This window comes from Ornithodoros turicata, chromosome 8 (genome assembly GCF_037126465.1).
Source record: "Ornithodoros turicata isolate Travis chromosome 8, ASM3712646v1, whole genome shotgun sequence".
Taxonomy (NCBI): Eukaryota; Metazoa; Arthropoda; class Arachnida; order Ixodida; family Argasidae; genus Ornithodoros; species Ornithodoros turicata.
The window spans coordinates 14,104,775-14,123,569 of record NC_088208.1 but is presented as its reverse complement, the minus strand read 5'-3'; the positions used below and the strand labels follow the sequence as shown (position 1 = coordinate 14,123,569).

The following is an 18,795-nucleotide window of genomic DNA, read 5'->3' as shown; positions in this document are numbered from 1 at the left end:
CCACGACCGCTGGAAGCCCGTTCGTGATTGGCTACGGCCGTTGAAAACACGATACTGATTGGCTGACTCTTAATTGTTACGTCAAGTCGACGAGCGCGCAGGCTTTCTGTATCTAGGTGGTGTCGATCAAGCGATGCCAACATTTGAAGAGCGCGGCATTTTTCCCACTTGAGATACTCGACGGATGATGGCGCGAGCAGCGCTTGGTGGCTCTCCCACCTTCCGTTTCTGGACACCAGGTAACGCTGACATCGATTAAGAAACAACAATACGAAAACCACTAGTCGGCAGGCTCAGGTTTGTTGGTTGGGGTGTATGTGTGTGTTGTGTGTGTGTGCTCGTAGGTGATCTGGTAGTGTGTGCCTCTGCAAGTACATGCGGACGGATTGTTACGACCCGTAATGTGAGCAGGTAAGCGGTTACACCTCTCGTACCTCATGTGTTACCGTGATTTGCGACCCTCTCAGCAACCACCCAAACGGAACGGAACGCTTTTTCGACCGTCGGTATGCAGGATCAGTATCAGGCAGGAAACAATCACCCGTATATGTAGCATCCTCTCTAATTGACACGTAACCTTGAAAGTTGATGACCTCGTTGCATTTAGAAAGGGTGCGTCAGGCTGCTTTCATCCGCTATTATAAATTAGCCGGGTTGTTCGTTTCAGATCTTTCGTAGAATGCTTCTTTTAGATCTTTCCGTGGCAGATTTCAATTGTGTTTTATTGCTCCATAAGTCCGTTCCATTGTTCGGCGGAAGTTCTTCGACACAAGTGACAGCTATGATTTTTTTTACCGTGCTCTGTAGCAATCTTGTGGGAGACAGCTAGCATCGTCGCGCCAGAGGACTTCCCGCTTCGTGAGCATCTCTCATGTCACGATTTCTTTCCTAATCATGCTACATTCCGAAGCAGAATTACTCTCCCGGAACGTTGCTTGATTTCGCTTGCGTAGAGTCTTACCTGCCCATTTCTGTTCCGATCAATCTGCTTTATCTGTGAGGATAAGTTGCGTTCACAAATGACACATTAGCACGTTATCACTCCGACCTTTGGTGTACTGCGTGCCGCCTGGCACTTGTTGGCAATAACGTATATAGTGCCAACGAAAGCTCTGAAATCTGCGTGTGATAGCACCTCTGTACAATCATGCAGCAGAAGCATTGGTTATCATTCGCATGAGTGCGCTGTATTTGCGGCGTTTTCTGCTGCAGTCGGTGCATACAGCATTGATAGAACAAGCTATAGATGTGTCGTTGATAGTCAGGGCGGTTCACATAATTTTCCTTGAAAAATTTCACATTCCTGTGATGCGAACTCGTGCATCCATTGGATAACGACAACGGCGGCTCTTTCAACATTTCATCCTCTGCCATAACGCTTGCTCCGAAACAGAAAATGTGTATGTAAGCCGCTTTAGCGGCATTTCTGACACAAAAAAAAAAAAAAAAAAACGGGGGACGTTGCAGAAACATGGCAGAGTGCCCCACCTCCTTAAAAAATAAAAATAAATAAAAGATAAATTCATGTGTTACTAATATAGCAGGTTCGGGTGGGCAGCGTTGCTGATTTCAAGATCTCCGGTAGCTCTGAACGGCTCATGAAACAAGCCCTTCTTTTCATTTTGCTAACTATCTATAAGGAAATGCAGTTTGACTCTTGTACGGCTCAGTGATTTCCCCAGAAATTCACTGCTGGGGGGGTGGGGGGTATGCTTGGTGAAGATTTCACTTACGGAATTTTTCTTAGACACTGAAAGAATCGTGGCACAATGGTGACATCTCTGCACAGCTTTCCCGTTTTATTTGTACATGTTATTACGTTCGAACACAGTACAATTGAATATAGATTCATTATGAACGGCATTTCAACATTAAGATGCATAATTGCACGACCGACGAAGAAAAAAGACTAGCAACTTGTCTCACGAAGCTCAATGAATACCTAGCAACCAAAGGGTGAAAACCCTAGACGAAAAAAGCGGAATACCTTGCTTGATTGAGTTGGGCGCAAATGGTTCTTGAGTTTGCGTGCCAGCACGCATTTTTGCTCGTATATGCGCGCAGGCATTGAACAGTCACTTTCAAATGATTTTGGACAAGTGCATGGTACGATCATCTGCATGACTGTGGTCCTACAGCATAAGTTTGACTGTACAGGATGTAATTCGCTGCGCCGGACTCACTACCAGAACGTGTTGGTGGCCGAGCTGGTTGGGGTCACCTGAGAAATTTCAGGAGGGGTGTTGCAAAAATGCAGAGGGGGTGTAGGGAAATCCCTGGTACTGCTTATATTTATAGCGAATATTAGAGAACGATTTTATTTGTTTAGCACGCAAATACGGAATATAATTGCAATGTAGTCAATGTAGCGCAAGGTAAGACTAGAGCTAAAAAAACCCATAGAATGATGTGGAAATGCAAAGCTCCCGGGAATTTTGATTCTCGAAGATAAACTTCGTCAGGTGCACTTTTCGTGAAGAATTGAAAAACAAAAGGAACTGGAGATGAACTAACTTTTCATTGTTCAGTGTCTAAGAGTACGAGCGATCAGCATATACTAAAAAAGTATATATAAACGCTTTCATTTTCGGCCTTTCGCTTATATTTCGGCCTCGCTTACGTACTTGTACTTTTTTTGGGGGGGAGGGGGATCAGGAATTTTGGGTACTTTTTCGCACGCAACGAGGAAAAAAAAAAAAAAAGAACAGGACCGAAAATATTATCCCCCAAATTGTGAGCTTCTTTTTTTCGGCCTCTCATCTCTGAACTTTGCGCGTCGCCCTGTGTTTTTACACGTTGAACCTCGATGTATAGCGCTTACATCAACGAAACAAAATTAAGATAGAGAAACTACATAAGGAACAAAGTGTGACAGGCAACTCCAGAAAACCTTCGCCTTCACCGAAAATATGATGAAGTCTATCCGTGTTGACTGGTACTTCGTGAGCTTTTAAAAGCACGCGTGCGCTCAACTGTCAGTGCGCTTGAAGCTTGACTTTATAGCCCATCTATCTTTGCAGTTATCGGATCTTTCTCGCAGTTATGCTCGCACTTCGCGTTCAATGACAACTTCGTTTAGGAACTCAAGACCAAGCTTTTACGGTTGTTCGTTAGCTGTGTCTGCCTGTGCGCTCGACAGAAATACGTTCATCTCACCTTTCTTTGTTTCGTTCTTCCTTTTTTCTAAGCGGAAAATCGTCAGTCACTTTAGGTGTCTCCGCACATCTTGCAAGCATGAAAGCTGCCGTTGGTAAAAATTTACGACGGTGGTAATGTTTAGCAAAATGCGACGCTTTCGGGGAAAGCTTATGATGAGTTTTTATTTTCAAAGCGGCGCACGAAAGTGGCTGTGTCCCGGTCATTTATTCTTCCCAGCAATAATGTTGAAGAAGCCATTGATACCCGAGAGGGAAGATCGAACCGATTTCCTCGGAAAAGAGAGACTAGCTCGCGTGGCGTAGTGGTTAGGATGATCGCCTTTTACGCCGAGACCGCGAGATGACGCGGGGTCGAATTCTGCTACCGTCTGTGCAGTCTAAGGTTTGCCCCGGGATTCGCGGCAGAACTTTCCAGACGAATGTCGGTACAGTTCCCCCGAAGTCGGCCCAGGACGCATACTACCCCCCCCCCTGTCCCCCACTCCTTCCTGCTATCAGCTCTTCACCTGTTCACGTCTGTACGCCACTCATAGCTACAGTTGGTTCGCGGCGATGTAACACGGAATTAAAAAGAAAAAAGAGAGTCTCACAACACAGTACCGTAACCTTCGCGCAGTAGCGAATGTTCTAAGATATGGATAACATGTATGGATGGGTGAACTAAGGTATGCAGGGGAGATCATGGGGGAGGGTGGGTCTTTCCTGCACCCAACAGATAAAAAAACACACACGCAGGCAAGATGACGGACAAAAATCCATGACGACGAAAGGACGAAAGTCTCAGAGCTTGGGCTCTGAGAGCGTGTGTGTTATGCTACGTGCTGTTGTTGTTCCTTATGCACCTCTCCAACCCCCCCCCCCCCCCCCGAATACCTGTCAACATTGGTCTATCCATCGCAAACATGCGAAACATGAGAACATGCGCATGCGAACATGCGAAAAATTGTGGCCTCAGTTGTCCGTAAGCCGTTAAAACTTGAATCATCATCACCATCATGACCGTCGGTAACCGTGAAGTTATGGTACATACCGGAGCCAATGGCAGCGTATATGACTTAGAATATGAGAGAACTGATGATCTGAGACCAGAAGATGTGGGTTCGACTCCTACAGCTGGCTAACCTTCTCAGTGACTTTCATCGTTCATGACTTAGAATGTTATTCCTTCATTGGGTGTGGTGTGGGTATAAAGCATTTCGGAAGCCACGTTTTCGACTGTCTACTATAGTATACTGACTATACTCTGTTATCACAGTTACGCCGCCTGGTGAACTCTGTTCTGTCTACTTCCTTCGTGGACCCGGCACTGTTTCTTTTTAGCTTTCGTCTATGTACCCATGGGTGTACCTCAGAGAACGTTGTTCACGCTCTTAACACAGAACATCACTACGTAACCCGTTGGAGCCCAACCATGGAGTGATACCGTTATTGTTACTGTTTGATTTGTGGAAAATACGGAACGGACCCCATTTTGTGCCGAACAATGTAACTGCATAACCGTCTTCACGTACACTGCTAACCGTGGGGTATATCCCGCGACACATCCACAAGGTACTCCGTTAGCGGACGACAGGAAAAGACGTTGACAGTGTCGTCTGCTAACGGAGTACCTTATGGCTGTGTCGCGACCACGACCTACTAAATTATAACGACCATGTTATAATCGGCAACCTCAATGAGGAGCCCGTCCGCACCATCCGCTAGGGGCGTTACTCATCGGCCCGCGAGATCTACGTCATGATTGGACGATGGAAGCGGACGTACGACTACCATAGCAGACGACAGCAACAGCTCCTATGAAAATGCGTAGAGTGATGATGATAATCGTCTTTAGAATGAAACATCTTCCGGGGAACGCCCACCGCTTGTACAAAAATACTGAGGTAAGCTGAAGTACAAATTATTGCAGAAGTTGAGGAAGCAATAACCGGGCCTATGAGGGGCGCCACTGCTAGCCTCCAAATGCGGCGGCTATGTGTCGTCTGCTATGCGTCGTCTGCTATGTTCGCAGTACGTCACTCCCGATACGATCCCGATACACCATGTGAATGATCAGCATAACACGGGAAGGAACTTCGGCTCTGTGAGCAGCGTTTCCGCTTTTTCTTCCACTACAGCCTTCCGTTAGGATGTCGCTCGTGTGAATACACGGTAAGTGTCACAAAAAGACGTACGCCTCCCGTTTTCAACAAATCAGGGGTGGGAACGATATCATTCAGGATGACGGTTTGATATACAAGCGTTTTGTGCAGTGAAGTAGTACTGTTCTAGGAGTGCACTTGAGGCTGCTCCAACCGTGACTCATGCTGGACTCTTGCGACTAACTGAAAAAAAGAAAAATGTTATCTCGTCCGGCGAATGCAATCGAAATCAGGGGGACGTGCTAGCGGCCGTCGTGATAAGAATTTAAAGCGAAAAAGGACAAGTACATTCCCATAATTCAGTGCACATCGACATTATCTCAGCGCCACTCCGATATTCTGATGAAATAAGCTCGATCAGTTTGGATCAGTGTATATGTTCCGAATAGCGAGATAAGTGCGAATACTCGAGGGACGCATGCCGACGTGCAGGTTTCGTTAACAAAGCATTTCTGGGGGCCTTTTTCTTCAGGAGGAAGATGTCGGTTAATTCCGCGGATGATGTCCCTGTGTTTTTTTTTGCTGCCGAGAATGAGCACACGTGCACAGAATATCCCGTTTGCCCCACGGGCTCAAAGAGCGGGATCTCAAACGGTTTCCACATCAATTGCTCGGACGGGATTTTCCTCGAGATTTCGCAGGCGCACGTGCTGGTGATTGTCTTACGTTGCCTTGAGAGGGGGAGCGCGTTTTCCTCCTCTTCATCAATTATGCCTGTGATGAGAAAGGGAACTGGTGATGTCAACTGGGCATAAGTTCAAAGACACGTGGTCGGTTTGAAGGGTATTCCGCTTTTGTGGGCGTTTTCTTTTTTTCTTCTGCTTTGTTGGCAACCCTGCACATTGTTTGGGTTTTAATTTTACTCTGAAGCAGCACGCAGTAAAGCTCGGCCGATGGCACCTGTTGGGATGATTGCTTATCGTACGTCTCGTGGGGTCAACGTCCTAAGGAAGGAAGTGTTTTTTTTTTCTCTCTCTTCACGCCAAATTAACAGTTCTTTCGGGTGGCAATTCAAGAATAGTTGGCGTGAAACATTTATCAGTTGCAATGACGTATCACTCAATAGGTATGATGAAGTGGCAGTAGAAAATGTATCGTTAGTACGCGTTGTCAGTTAGATTTTCCGGTTAGTCTCCACGTGAAATGTCAATTTGTTCATAATTGTAATCTATTTTAGCTTTATTGAGAACCATTACGAACGGCATAGCCACACACCCATACACAGACACGCACGCGCGGAAAAAAATGCATTGCTAACTCTGAAATGCAAAAGATGCAGAAATAATATCGTGAGTCAAGAGTATGCCAATATGCTCGCTAATGTTCTTTGCACCTTTGCTTTTTGGCGGTACACGGGCGTTTAACCTCCAAGCGATTGTGTTTCTTTCTTGTTCTTTTTTCATTTTTTTATTTTGCAGCGTTTCTAAATGTCATTCAAGAGAGACACTGATGTTCTGGGGCTGGAACAAACATAGAAGGGACAGATACAAACATCTTTCATCGTTAAATGTAATTCCTTTGATCGTTTTACCGTGCGGTCGCTACTTATTGATGACTTAATCGGTGGTCCCTTATGAGGGCAGTTGCACCAGTCGACTATACAAAGAATGCTGAGTCATCTGTCGACAGTAACCAGCGGGGAGCGCTTGAAGTTGGATTTCGGGGGTATTCCTAACAGTGTACTGCAGTTCTTGCCGTAGAACAAGTCTTGTGTTCGAAATAATAAAAAACTGAAACTTAATCATGAAGCAGCTGGTCGCAGCAGCGCGGCCGACGTCTTCATTATTTTCTTTTCTATGTCTAGATACCTGTCGGGAAAATTACTATATGCCTGCATTAAAGGCACCGGCGCGCATTGCGCCTTAAATTGTGCCTCAAATACGCGTAATCTCGTGTTTAGGAACAACATGAAATACACATACGTGTATGTATAGTCTTTGCTGCAAATTGTGGTGTGTGCTCCAGGCTGTCTGTTTCAGAGTACACAGATACGACACTGTTTTTCATAGATGAATTAGACAACTAGATGCCTGAACGACTAGGGTTCGGCAGTGGAAAAGTACTAAAGTAGTGGGACTGTATTTATGTTACGTTTATTCGGTAGCGGCAGTGGCAGCGTTACTCTATCACATGTGTAGCGGCGCTATAGTATTGAGCGGACTTCTGAGTGAAGTAGTGGGAAGCGGGTACAACACTGGAAAAGCCGCACGTAACCAGCCTCGCACCCCGCGCAGCCAAGGAAGACAGCCAATGTTACACAATGTTTCTTTCTTTATCTCTCTTTCCACGGTAACTTTACTTACCAACTTCTAAAGCTTTTCCCGAATGATATTCAAGTCCCAAAGTGTTCGATACCGAGTATACTCATCAAGCGCCTGTGTCAGTACCAGACATGTACAAGATACTCAAAAATGTATTTAAGATAAGATAATAAATACTGACGTTAGAATGTAATTAAGATAGAGTATAAATACATGAAAATTAAAGTAATTAATATAGAGTACGAAATACTTCAAAAAGTATTTGAAATACAATTAAGATACTATTTATCCTTGAACTCAAAAAGCCACCAGTCACTGGTCAGTGCGGCGAGTCGCCGCTATATGACATGAATAACCTGAAACCCGCGTACTATGCAAGCCGTCCCTGTATGATAGGAGTCATCTAAACACAAGTCCCAAAAAGATGACAAAGAGATATCTCATAACTCCACTAAGTATATGTGACCCAGAACAAATCAAACTTCTAGCAGGTCCCTGCTCGGCGAGGTCAGAATTCGGCGTTACCACATTAGGGCACACATAATAGAACCTTCATCCGCAGAGGATTAGTATATACGGGGCAAGATCTCTAAATGGAGACTTCCAAGAAGGGCCAATGTCCGGGTCAAGTCCGAGGGACTCAGGAAATTTCTACTGAACAAGCAAGATAATGGAAAGACGAGACACAGAAAGTTTGAGAGGGCAGATCCAAAATATGTAATTAGAGTATTGAGTAGAAAATACCATAAAATGTATTTTAAATAGAGTACAAATACACAAAACAAAAAGTATTGAGTAGAGTGCCAAAATACCGCAAATTGTATTTAAAATACAGTATTTTAAATACAATACTCCAAATACGTACAAGTCTGGTCAGTACCTGTCCTACCGGACAAGTTATAAATAATCCTTTTATAAATAAATAATTTGCCTATTTCCTGACAGGAACCACTCATCGCCATCAGAACAAAGTCTTTGTTCCTGACAGCGAGGTAACATTATTAAGTAGACGAAGATACTGCGTTTCCCTATAAAAGGCGCTCCATGACATGAACTGCACGGAAACAAAAGATGCAGACAGACACAACTTCCTTGTCCTTTCTATGTGTTCCAGCCTCAGAACATCCATCATGTTCAACATGTTGCCGCTTGCGTCGATCCCGTCGTATGAATGTGTGTACGGGTGAGGGAACACGTAAGAGTGAAAGGGGGATGAGTGAGAGAGTGCCTGGTTTTGTCCCTTCAGATGACGCGCCCTTGGAAGTCGCTGGGAAGGTGTGTTAGCTTAGCTCAGTTGGTGGAGCCCTGGACCGGCAATCCAGCGAAGATGTGGGTTCGGATCCTACGGCCTGGCTAACCTTTTGAGTGACTTCCTTCTTTCATCGTAACTTCGTGTTGTGTCTGTCCCGTCATGTTCCCTAGTCTTGGGGGTTTTACATTATAATTAGGGAGTCACTTTTTCGGGTTAAATGCCTTACTCAGATTCGGGGGGTAAAAATCGGGCGCTATTTTTAAATCTGTAATTCGGGGAGAAATCGGGCGATAATTGGGCCTTCGGGTGTTTTTGTTTCTCCTCTTGTCTATTAAGTCCTTTCCTAATATCTTTTTTTTTTTTTTGCGGGGTCGTAACCTTCCAGCTGTAATCCCCGAAGGCATAGACAGTGTTGACACACATGGGTGTATTGCTGGGAACGTAAGTGACCCATTCTTATACATGTGTTACACGTGGCGACCTTTGTTCGTCTTCAGTGGAAACGTCACTTGAGGATTTCGTAGTGACTGGAATTCGGGGAGAAATCGGGGCGGAATCGAGTTTAACCCAAAAAAGTCACTCCCTAATTATAATTAGAGCCTGGAGTTTTAGGGTTTTACCCGATTCTTCCCCGAATTTGCACCCCGAATTGAAGGTTGCCTCATTAGGGTGAAACCCGATTTTTACCTGGCAAATTGCCCTCACTGGCATGTCCATAGGAATGCATTAATTTAGTTGTTTGGCAGAAAAATTCAGTTACATCACTTTTAACAAATCATTAATCTCCATTACAAAAATTAATCACCATTTGTACCAAACCACTACAGTTAGTTGAGTAACTGGGCCCGATTTCACCCCAAATTTAGCATACTGGAAGTTTTTTCACCCGAATTCGCATGAATTTAGTGCACACGTTTATTTACCCGATTTTTACCCCCCCGAATTTAGAAAAAAATATTTCCCGAAAACTTCAGGCTCTAATTATAATGCATGGAAAGGATTACGCACGCTGCAAGGCTGAAGACTTCATCACTTCATGGGACTTTATCATCGTCTCCAAAGCGCTTGCTGCCTTCCCGGTACAGTGTGTCGCTGTTTGAACGTAGTTGAGGAAAAGACGAAGGCATGGTCGAAAAATCTTGCCCCTCTCTTTTCTTTCTGTTTCGCGACGTTCCTCGGGCTAGGGCGCACATTGAAAGGGTTGCCGAAAGCATGCCGAATGCCCAATTCCTGTACCGATGAAATCAAACAACTCAGGAAAAAGTTGCTGGGATGCAGTCAGGGACGCTACCGTTACACCGCGACAGCAGGGCTTTCTCCTGAGTTAGAGTGCCTCAAGTACAAGGGGAACGAACAACCAATCACAACAACAACAACTTTATTTTAAGATGATGAATGGTGAGTTTCATCACCAGGGGCGATACTCTACCCCATTGATGGTGGTGATGTGGGGAATGAAATAATGAACAACCGATCACGCTCTTCCCGTTCTCTATCTTTCTCATTCACTCACCGCCGTATTCTTGAACGAGCCTCGACTCGAAACTCGACTCGAGCTGCTCCTCGAGGCCGGTTTTGCGCTTCATAAATCGACCTTGACTCGAAACGCTCCTCGAGTGGAGGAATTCCTCCGTGCATTCCTCGAAAATCTCGAGGTAGCATCGGTGCTACCTCGAGAACGCTCCTCAACTCGAGTTTGGCTGGTGTCATGGCGGAAGACAGGTCGTTCGCTGCGTCCATCGACTGCGTTTTGTGCCACGATGGCCTTGAACTGGGTGCTGACAACATTACCACCGAACGACAACGTTCAATAAGGGGCCATCAAACTCCTTTTGACCAATTTGATGTTCCTTTTGACCATTGAAGTCCCTCATATGGTACAGTGAACCCTCGTTATTATGACCATGGTCGTTCCCGAAAATTTTGGTCATAATGCGGAATTGTCATATTAACGGGGGGGATTTGCAGAGGTTTCACTAAATTGTTCCCAAGCAGTATGGTCGTAAAGCGCGTATGTCAGATTATCGGGGGTCATATTAACGAGGGTTCACTGTATACGGTACCGCTTCATGAAGAAAGCCGTACGAAGCCTTTTTGGATACATTGCCAGTGGAGGAAAATGTGTGCAATCGTGGGCTGCCTCTACCTCCTGTGCTACAGCTGCCCGTCGACATGTGATTTTATGGCGTTAGGACTTTTCGAACTGCCACGGGAGACATTGTGAATCAGAAACGACGGTGTGCCGCGTTGTGGAAAAAATTCCACACCTTCTCGCGAGCACACTTTTCAAGACAAGGTGTAATAAATTTTCCTTCTGTCGCGCTATTTAGCACAAAAAGGTGTGTTTGAAGGATGTTTTCACGCAAAAAGTGGTGCAAAAAAAAGAAACAGTGCATTGACTGGACGTCTAAAAAAAAAAAAATAAACATCTACTCTGCCTCCTCAATGTTTTTCCGTAATCTTTATACTGTATCAAGCTGACCCAACCCCTGCTCCAGCTATCACCGAAACGGCTCAACAAATCTTCCATTCATGTTTTTTTTTCTCTCGTTTTCTTCTTTTTGTTTTGCAGTTGTTGTTCCAATAGTACGAATTCCGTTTGTTGGGTGGGATAACAGGCTCCACCGTTTAGGCAGAGCGCGATTGAGGGCCATAAAAGTTCGTACGACATGCTCGCGGTGACTCCCCAAGAATGGTCTCCCCGATTCTTTGCTCGGGATGTTGTTGTAAAATCTGTTCTGTTTGTTTGATTGTTTACAGCTACCCTCAAGGCGTTGGGTAAACGTACCCATCCGCTAACAAACAGTCATTCACGCCACATATTGTAACATAATAGAAGAGTGACAAGCAGTGACATCATCTTTCATATATTATTTGATACGAGGTGACCATTAAGCTAGCTGCTGCCGTTGTGGTTGTAATTGCCAGACCAGAAAACTAGGAAACCTATCAGTCTGTTTCCCTGTTCGAAACACCTGCACCCTTCTTCAAACACTTGCGGACCTTTGTGTTTGTATTTGTAATGCACGTTGGTCGAAATAAAATAAATAATTACATTTATTTTTCATGACATAAGTGTGTTTTAAGCACGATAATTAACATTTTCGAGTGGTCCCGAAAGACGGCTGGGGACGAGACTACAGCTTTATTCGAGGACGGTTTCTCGAGGAGCGCCTTGGCGGAGGAATCCCCAAGCGGGTTCATGAAACGCATGGGCTCTTCGAGTGGAGGAGCGCCACTTTCGTCCACTCGTTGGAGTCGAGGCGGCCGGAGCGTCGAGTCGAGGCTTGTTCAAGAATACGGCGGTCACTCACTCATTCAGGCAAGGCGACGTCTTGTGTATACGACGTAAACAACGAGAATTAGCCGAGGCAGGCTACAAACATCGCTGACAATATAATAGCAAACAGAAAGCAGCTTTGTCCTGAGATGTTTGATTTCATTGATTCTGTGCGTTTGGAGGCTTACGTGTTTGTGTCGTCCATGTTTGTAGTCTGCCTCGACTAATTCTCGTTGTTTACGTCCTGTGCCGAGTTGGCAACCGAATCAGAAAGTAGTCAAAGTAGGCTACTTATTTACAGATCTGTCTGGCAATCCTACTTTTAAGGTGTAGAGTGCACCACTCACAGACTTTTGCTACTGTTGGGCACACACACACACACACAAAAAGAACTTTCTTCTTCTTTTTTTTTGTCTGGGAGTGACTTTGTAGAGCATGTCCCGTCCCGTCCCGTCCATTACACTACGACATCATAGACGAGCCACCGCAGCCAACACATTGACGACCCCCAATTACATTGGAAACCCAAGCGCTCGGGTTACCCTGTGTTCGAAAACTCCCTCTCTCTGAAAGATAACGATGGCATCTCATAGATTCTGCCAGGGTATCCCGCTGAATGAAGTTCATTAAATGGATTTCCGAACGGCGATTCTTCGGGTGCATTCACAACCAGCGGCTTTTGTACGATTGTCCTCAGTCGGGATTATATAGCTAGCTCGCTGCAGTGGACGAAAGGGTGATTTCTATCAGTCGCGCCAGTCCAGCAATGATAAGCTCGAACGTTTCGCATCTTGGAGGGAAAAAAACGTTGTTTAGCATCTGAGTGCGTGGTGGATGACTTCCGATAAGAAGTATACCGTATCTCCCGGTGTATAATGCGCATCGATACAAGAGGCGCTGAGATACTAATGAGAGGGTTATCCAAGATAAAGTACGGGGTTTCGTAATGAAGATAAAATGAATAGAAATAACGTTTGCGAGCGAAGCTATACGTTAACTTGGTCCAGGGCCTTGCGGAAAAAAATCGCGCGCAAAAAAAATAACAATAAAAAGACGCTGCTCTCTGAACATTTCCAATGGCCTTGTATACCAACTGCTAGGCTTCGTATGTATGCGCACTTGAGTAGTTTCGTAACAGCCTAAACTTCGTTGCGATATTTAATTTATTTTTTAAAACAATTTTCAAGCATAATATGCAGTTTTTTTTTCGTGCCACTCTTAGTAAATGTGCCTCCCAGAGTTATAATTCCAAAGCCCTCAAGATATTCCCCGTCAGCCCAAGAAAATGGCACAATAGGGCATAGAGCGTTTCTTTCTTTTTTTTTTCTTTTCTTGTTGTTGTTCTTCGTAACTTACTGGAACAAATATGGACGCTGAATATTTTTTGCACGTGTTTTTAGCAGTCTCCATACGTCATTGATGAAAGCACCGGCGTCTGCCGTGCCAGAGGGTATTTTTTACGAAGCGGACGAAATTTTTAAAACGTAACTCCACAACCTAACACGCCGAATGCCAGCCATTGCCCAGAATGACACCCTTATCACTCCTCATTCCTGGAACGCGAGGGGGCGTACGCCTTTTTGTGACAACTAACGCAACCGCGGAAGTTTTTTTTTATTCCTTGTTAGTTTTTATTCCTTGGCATTCCCGCGGCATAGTGGTTATACGATGATCGCTTTCCACGCCGAGACTGGGAGGCGACACGGGTTCGAATCCTGTCACAGGCTGTGCTGTCTCAGGTTTTCCCTGGGTTTTCCGAAGACTTTCCAGACGAATGTCAGCACAGTTCCCCCCGAAGTCGGCCCAGGACGCATACTAACCCCCCCCCCCCCTGTCCCCCACTCCTTCCTGCTGTCCTCTCTCCATCAGTCCACGTCGTCTGTACGCGAAAAAAAAAACAACCTCAGGCAGTAGACTGTGCACGGATTTGAAGCCTTCACCTCCCAGAGATGCCTTTGGCGTATTTCGAGGCAAAGAGGTATTTCCGGCTCCTTTATACCGTCTAACTAGTTATACTTCATTTGCGGGGGGGACACGACCTGATCTTACTCGAGTGATTCCGTATGCAGACGACCTTATACTGGGTATATAGTACCTTGCATGCAGATGTAGGTGCAGAGCGTCCTCTGTAAATCACGCAGTTCTCCATTCTTTTTTTGACATCTCTTCGCATCTGTCATTATGGATCTTCCGTCGTCTGTTGATCTCTCGCAGTATATATGTAGCACAGCTGCGGTAGACTTTTTTTTTTCTTTTTGTCTCATCATCAGCATCATTTCAGAGTTTTATACGTATTTTTTGCCTCTTCATCCAGCGCTGTTGCTTGGTGATGAGGCTATATCATCCCTCCTAATAGAGCTTTTTTCTTTTTTTAAAGAGACATTTTTTTTATTTGTGACTGTGCTGTAGTTTTAGACTTGCATTTATATGTTGTTTTTCTCCTTTTTAAAAAACCGTACCTATTTTTTTAACTAGTCTCATTTTAATCACAGTCTCGGCCCATTACGACAGTCTGTGTTGTCGATGCGCCATTAGAACTCTAATTATCATCGTCATCATCTTTTGTTCGGGCTCTTTTTCCTTTTTCTCTCTCTAACTTAAGCGCCGGAGAGCTACACTTCCTCCATAAACCTTCGTTGTATGTCGAGTAAAAAAAAGTCAGTGATGCTTTCGCGATAATTATGCCTCTTTGTTGGGAGTTCGCGAAAGAAGGCTGCAGAGCTTCGAAACTGATCTGTTGCGCAGAATGTAGAAATTGACAGAGACCAGCTAACGTGGCATAGTGGTTATGATGGCCGCTTTCTAAACCGATACTGAGAGGTGACGCGGGTTTCGAATACCCGCGCCGGTTGTGCTGTCTGGGGTTTTCCGGTACATTTTCCAGACGAATGTCGCCAGATGAAGTCGGCCCAGGACACGTACTAATCCCTCTGTCCCCCACCTCAAGCAGCACAACATGTTTGCAGGATATTTACCCAATATTGGCAATACCGGTCCAAGATTGAGCCAGTATTGGGCCGGTATTGCCAATATTGGATCAACATGGGGCCAAGATGCTGGGGACTCCTTCCTGCTGTTCTCCCTCCATCTGTTCCCGTCTGTATACCGCTCGTAGCCACCGTTGCTTCGGGGCGCTCACACGGAATTAAAGTGCAAATCCGGACTCGGAAAACAGCGTTTATTTCATTTGGTCCATGAAAAGAAGGTGCCTGAAGGATTCTATACGCCAAATTTCAACCCTGTTTACGAACGCTGTGCATTTCTGTCAATTTTTGTAGCTCTGCTGAGCCTCCACAAGTTTCGATGACGCGAGGAGCGGGTGACGTAATCATAAGCCCACAAATTGCAAAGATGTCATGTTCTGGAGAGGGCACTCGTCTCCTAGCAGCGACGCCAGCGTCCGGGGAGGGTCACGTGGTGGAGAAGTCACGTGACGCTGATCGAAAGAGGGGAAGATGAGGAGATGTCTTCCCCCCCCCCCTTTGTGTTTTCCGGAAGGTCGGAGTTGTCGCAGGATATGTCACGTGGGGATCAAAAAATAAAAAGTATTTCAGTCTCAAGCTTTCGCGTCACGTAGACCCAAAACATTTTGCAGGAACGTAAAGTGGGCCACGAAGATTTCAGTAACACAGCTTTGGTAGGATACTGAAGGCACGATATATAGTCCGTAATGGCACTTTAAAAAAAAAAACTGACACAAGCCGCCACTTTTCGACCCGACCCGCACTCAAACCCGACCTCGGGGACTTGCCACAGAGAGCCCAGTTACGCCCGTTACCCTGTGCGGGCTAAAATTTCTGCTTGCGGAATGAAAGATGTGCCGTTACGTTGACACCAACGCAAAAAGGAATGCGAGTTGTCCGTTATGTCCCCCTTTTCAAGAAGGCCTACAGTGCGGAGCGGGGCCTCATTGGTCTCCTCAAACGACGTGTCCGTTCATCGTGACGGATTGTTTGAGGAGACACTAATCAGAGGCATCTTCGCGTTGCCGTGCTTCCTGAGAAGAGGAAGGGGGAAAGCATAAATTGTTTTTTTTTATTGATCATAACTTAAGTCAGGAATGACGCAAGCGTTCGCGATGTTCCTTTTGTGTTGATGCCAAGGTAACGCGAAATCTTTCATTCACCGAGGAGAAAGTTTTGTCCTCTAGTGCGAACTGGCCAAATGAATACCAGAAACCTCCCACGAGTTCATTCGATACCACATTTTTGGAATTGACATCTCCAACCACTACGCTCTTTTTCTTTCTTTTTTTTTTCGTCGCTATGAAGATGATTGTTGAGCAAAAGGGCGCCGTCAAGAGACGGATAGGGCCTTGTTCTTCATTCTTGAAGTATACTCAGCCAGCTGCGCCGAAGTTTCTTTCGTTGTTTTCGCTCTTGGCCAGACATCCTGCGAACACACCGGGAACAAGCTTTTCTCCGCACTAGCGGAATATCATCGTCATCAACCGTATTGCTTTATGAGAGCTCCACTCCTTTGGAAAGTAGCCTTTCTTATAATTAAACGGTGAAGTGCACACTTATGGTGTCAGTTCTCGGGCGTTTTTTTTTTTTATTTATTACTTCCGTGTTTAGCGCCGCGAACCAACTGTTGCCATGAGCGTCGTGCACACGTGGACAGGTGCAGAAAGGGCAGCAGGAAGGGGTGGTGGACAGGCGGGTCTATAGTGTGCGTCCCGGGCCGACTTCAGGAGGAACTGTGCAGATGGAAAGTATGCCGGAAAATTCCTGAATCCCTGCCTGGGATTCGCGGATTCGTTTGGCCCATACCCATTATTTAATTGTGCATACTGTTTTCCGCCCTGTATACGAAATCATTAATACAGGTAGAAATTTTGCAGAAACTGTTAAATGCTATCATCGGAAATGTATAACGTGCTTGAAACACCGCATAAATCCGGATTAGCGACTTCTGGGAAAACGTAATGCCAAAGTATTAACATTAGTAATGCATTACTAAGCATGGGAAAGTAATGAGTAATGTAATGCACTGCTTTACAAAGCTGCATGGAATGAGGAATGGTAATGCAGAGCAAAATACCTGTTCGCTGAGCTTTCGGAGCTGGCGGAGCCTGCGTGACCCAGTAAGCCGTGGAGATTTTTCTAATCCCACTCATTTTCTGTTCTTGGGTGTGTCTAGTAAAGAGAGTCCTAATAAAAGCTAGAGAAGTAGAGCTCAGCCCCGTGGCTCTGGATCAATCTCTCGTGTTGTTGTGTGTGCTGTTGCAACCTGTTTCCTACCTCTAAATTTCAGCCTGCATGCGCATACCGTACCAAAATAATGGGGAAATAATCATACTCCGCTATTTTCGCTAAGATTTAGCTTTCAAGCTAGGTGCAACACAGGCATGTACCGAGACAATAATATAATCCCCCTGTGGAGCATGGTTGAAGAAATAACAACCCAAACAGCACAACGCACGGAAAGTTCGAGTATATATCTAGTCTCGTCTGATGCTGAGTCAGCTGAATATGCTGTATACTGTGCTACTTGGAAAATATGTATTTCAGACCCTACGAGATTATAACGACCATGTCATAGGCACACCTTCCCAGCGCCGCATTTAGCAGCTAGCGGTGGCGCTACTCATCGGCTCGGTTATTGCTTCAACTTCTACAATGCGTTGTACTTTAGCTTACCTTAGTATTTTTGCACTAGCGGTGGATGTCCCACGGGAGATGCTTCCTTTTAAAGTTGATTATCATCATCGTTCTACGCGTTTTCATAGGAGATATTGCTGTCGTCTGCTACGGTATAGTCGTACGTCCGCTTCTGCGCGTTCAAAATTCAAATTTCCATCGTCCAATCACGATGTAGATGCCGCGGGCCAATGAGTAGCGCCCCTAGCGGATCGTGAGGACGGGCTCCTCATAGGGGTTGCCGATTATGACGTGGTCGTCATAATCGAGCAGGTCGTGTTTCAGACATAATGGGATAAGCCGAATTCTTGAATATCAGCACGCCGTTGTACCTCCCAAGGTGGGTGAGGGGATGGGAGAACGTTGTTTTCCGTTTGTTTTGTTAAGTTTGGGGTTCCAAAACCTCGAGAGATTGCGACGAACCGTCAGCAACCGTGCGAGTTGAGGGTTACATCACGGGGTATATCCCACGTCTCTGTCAGACTCGATCAGAAGTGTATCGGGTGTCGTCTGCTAGACGTTGTCGTCTGCTATACGCCCCCAACCGTCTGGCGTGTCGTCTGCTTCGGACGGATGCTGCCGGTTCGCTTCTTTTGTGCTGCCGTCCTTGACATGCACGCTTTGGCAACGGTACGGAACATGATGGGCAGAAGGACGGAGGAAGGAAGCACAATGTGCCATGGAGTGTGCGACCTTGACTGAGCCACCACGAACAGGATGAAACCGAAACTGGCTGCGTAGGAAGAAAGAAACACCGGAAGCAGACGCGAAGCTTCGCCCCGTAATTTCATCGTATAACGAGGCAGCGGGTCGTATACCCTGACGAAATGTTAACTGTTACCCTGGCGGAGGAAGGAAGTTGCTTGGTCTTTTGTTACGCACACTTAATTTGAGAGTCCTGTATGCGTCGCGTAATCATCGCCGTGCTCACCTAATTGAATTGTGAACAAAGATGCGTTTACATCATTGAAACCTTTCATCCCACTAGAACTCCTTTGAGGTGTATGGGTCCTTTACGACTTTGAAGGACTGTTACGACTCCGGGTGTGGTAGCAGGCCGA

At 45.6% G+C, this 18,795-nt stretch overlaps 1 protein-coding gene across 1 annotated transcript in view; it reads left to right on the top strand.

The window, feature by feature from the left end:
• The first annotated feature begins 276 nt into the window (after positions 1 to 276).
• The window catches only part of LOC135366493 (putative polypeptide N-acetylgalactosaminyltransferase 9), a 133,068-nt gene continuing 114,549 nt past the window's right edge, over positions 277 to 18,795 (top strand). The window contains exon 1 of the mRNA XM_064599205.1: positions 277 to 411. The gene's annotated coding sequence lies outside the window, so the exon portion shown is untranslated. The remainder of the gene's footprint in view (positions 412 to 18,795) is intronic.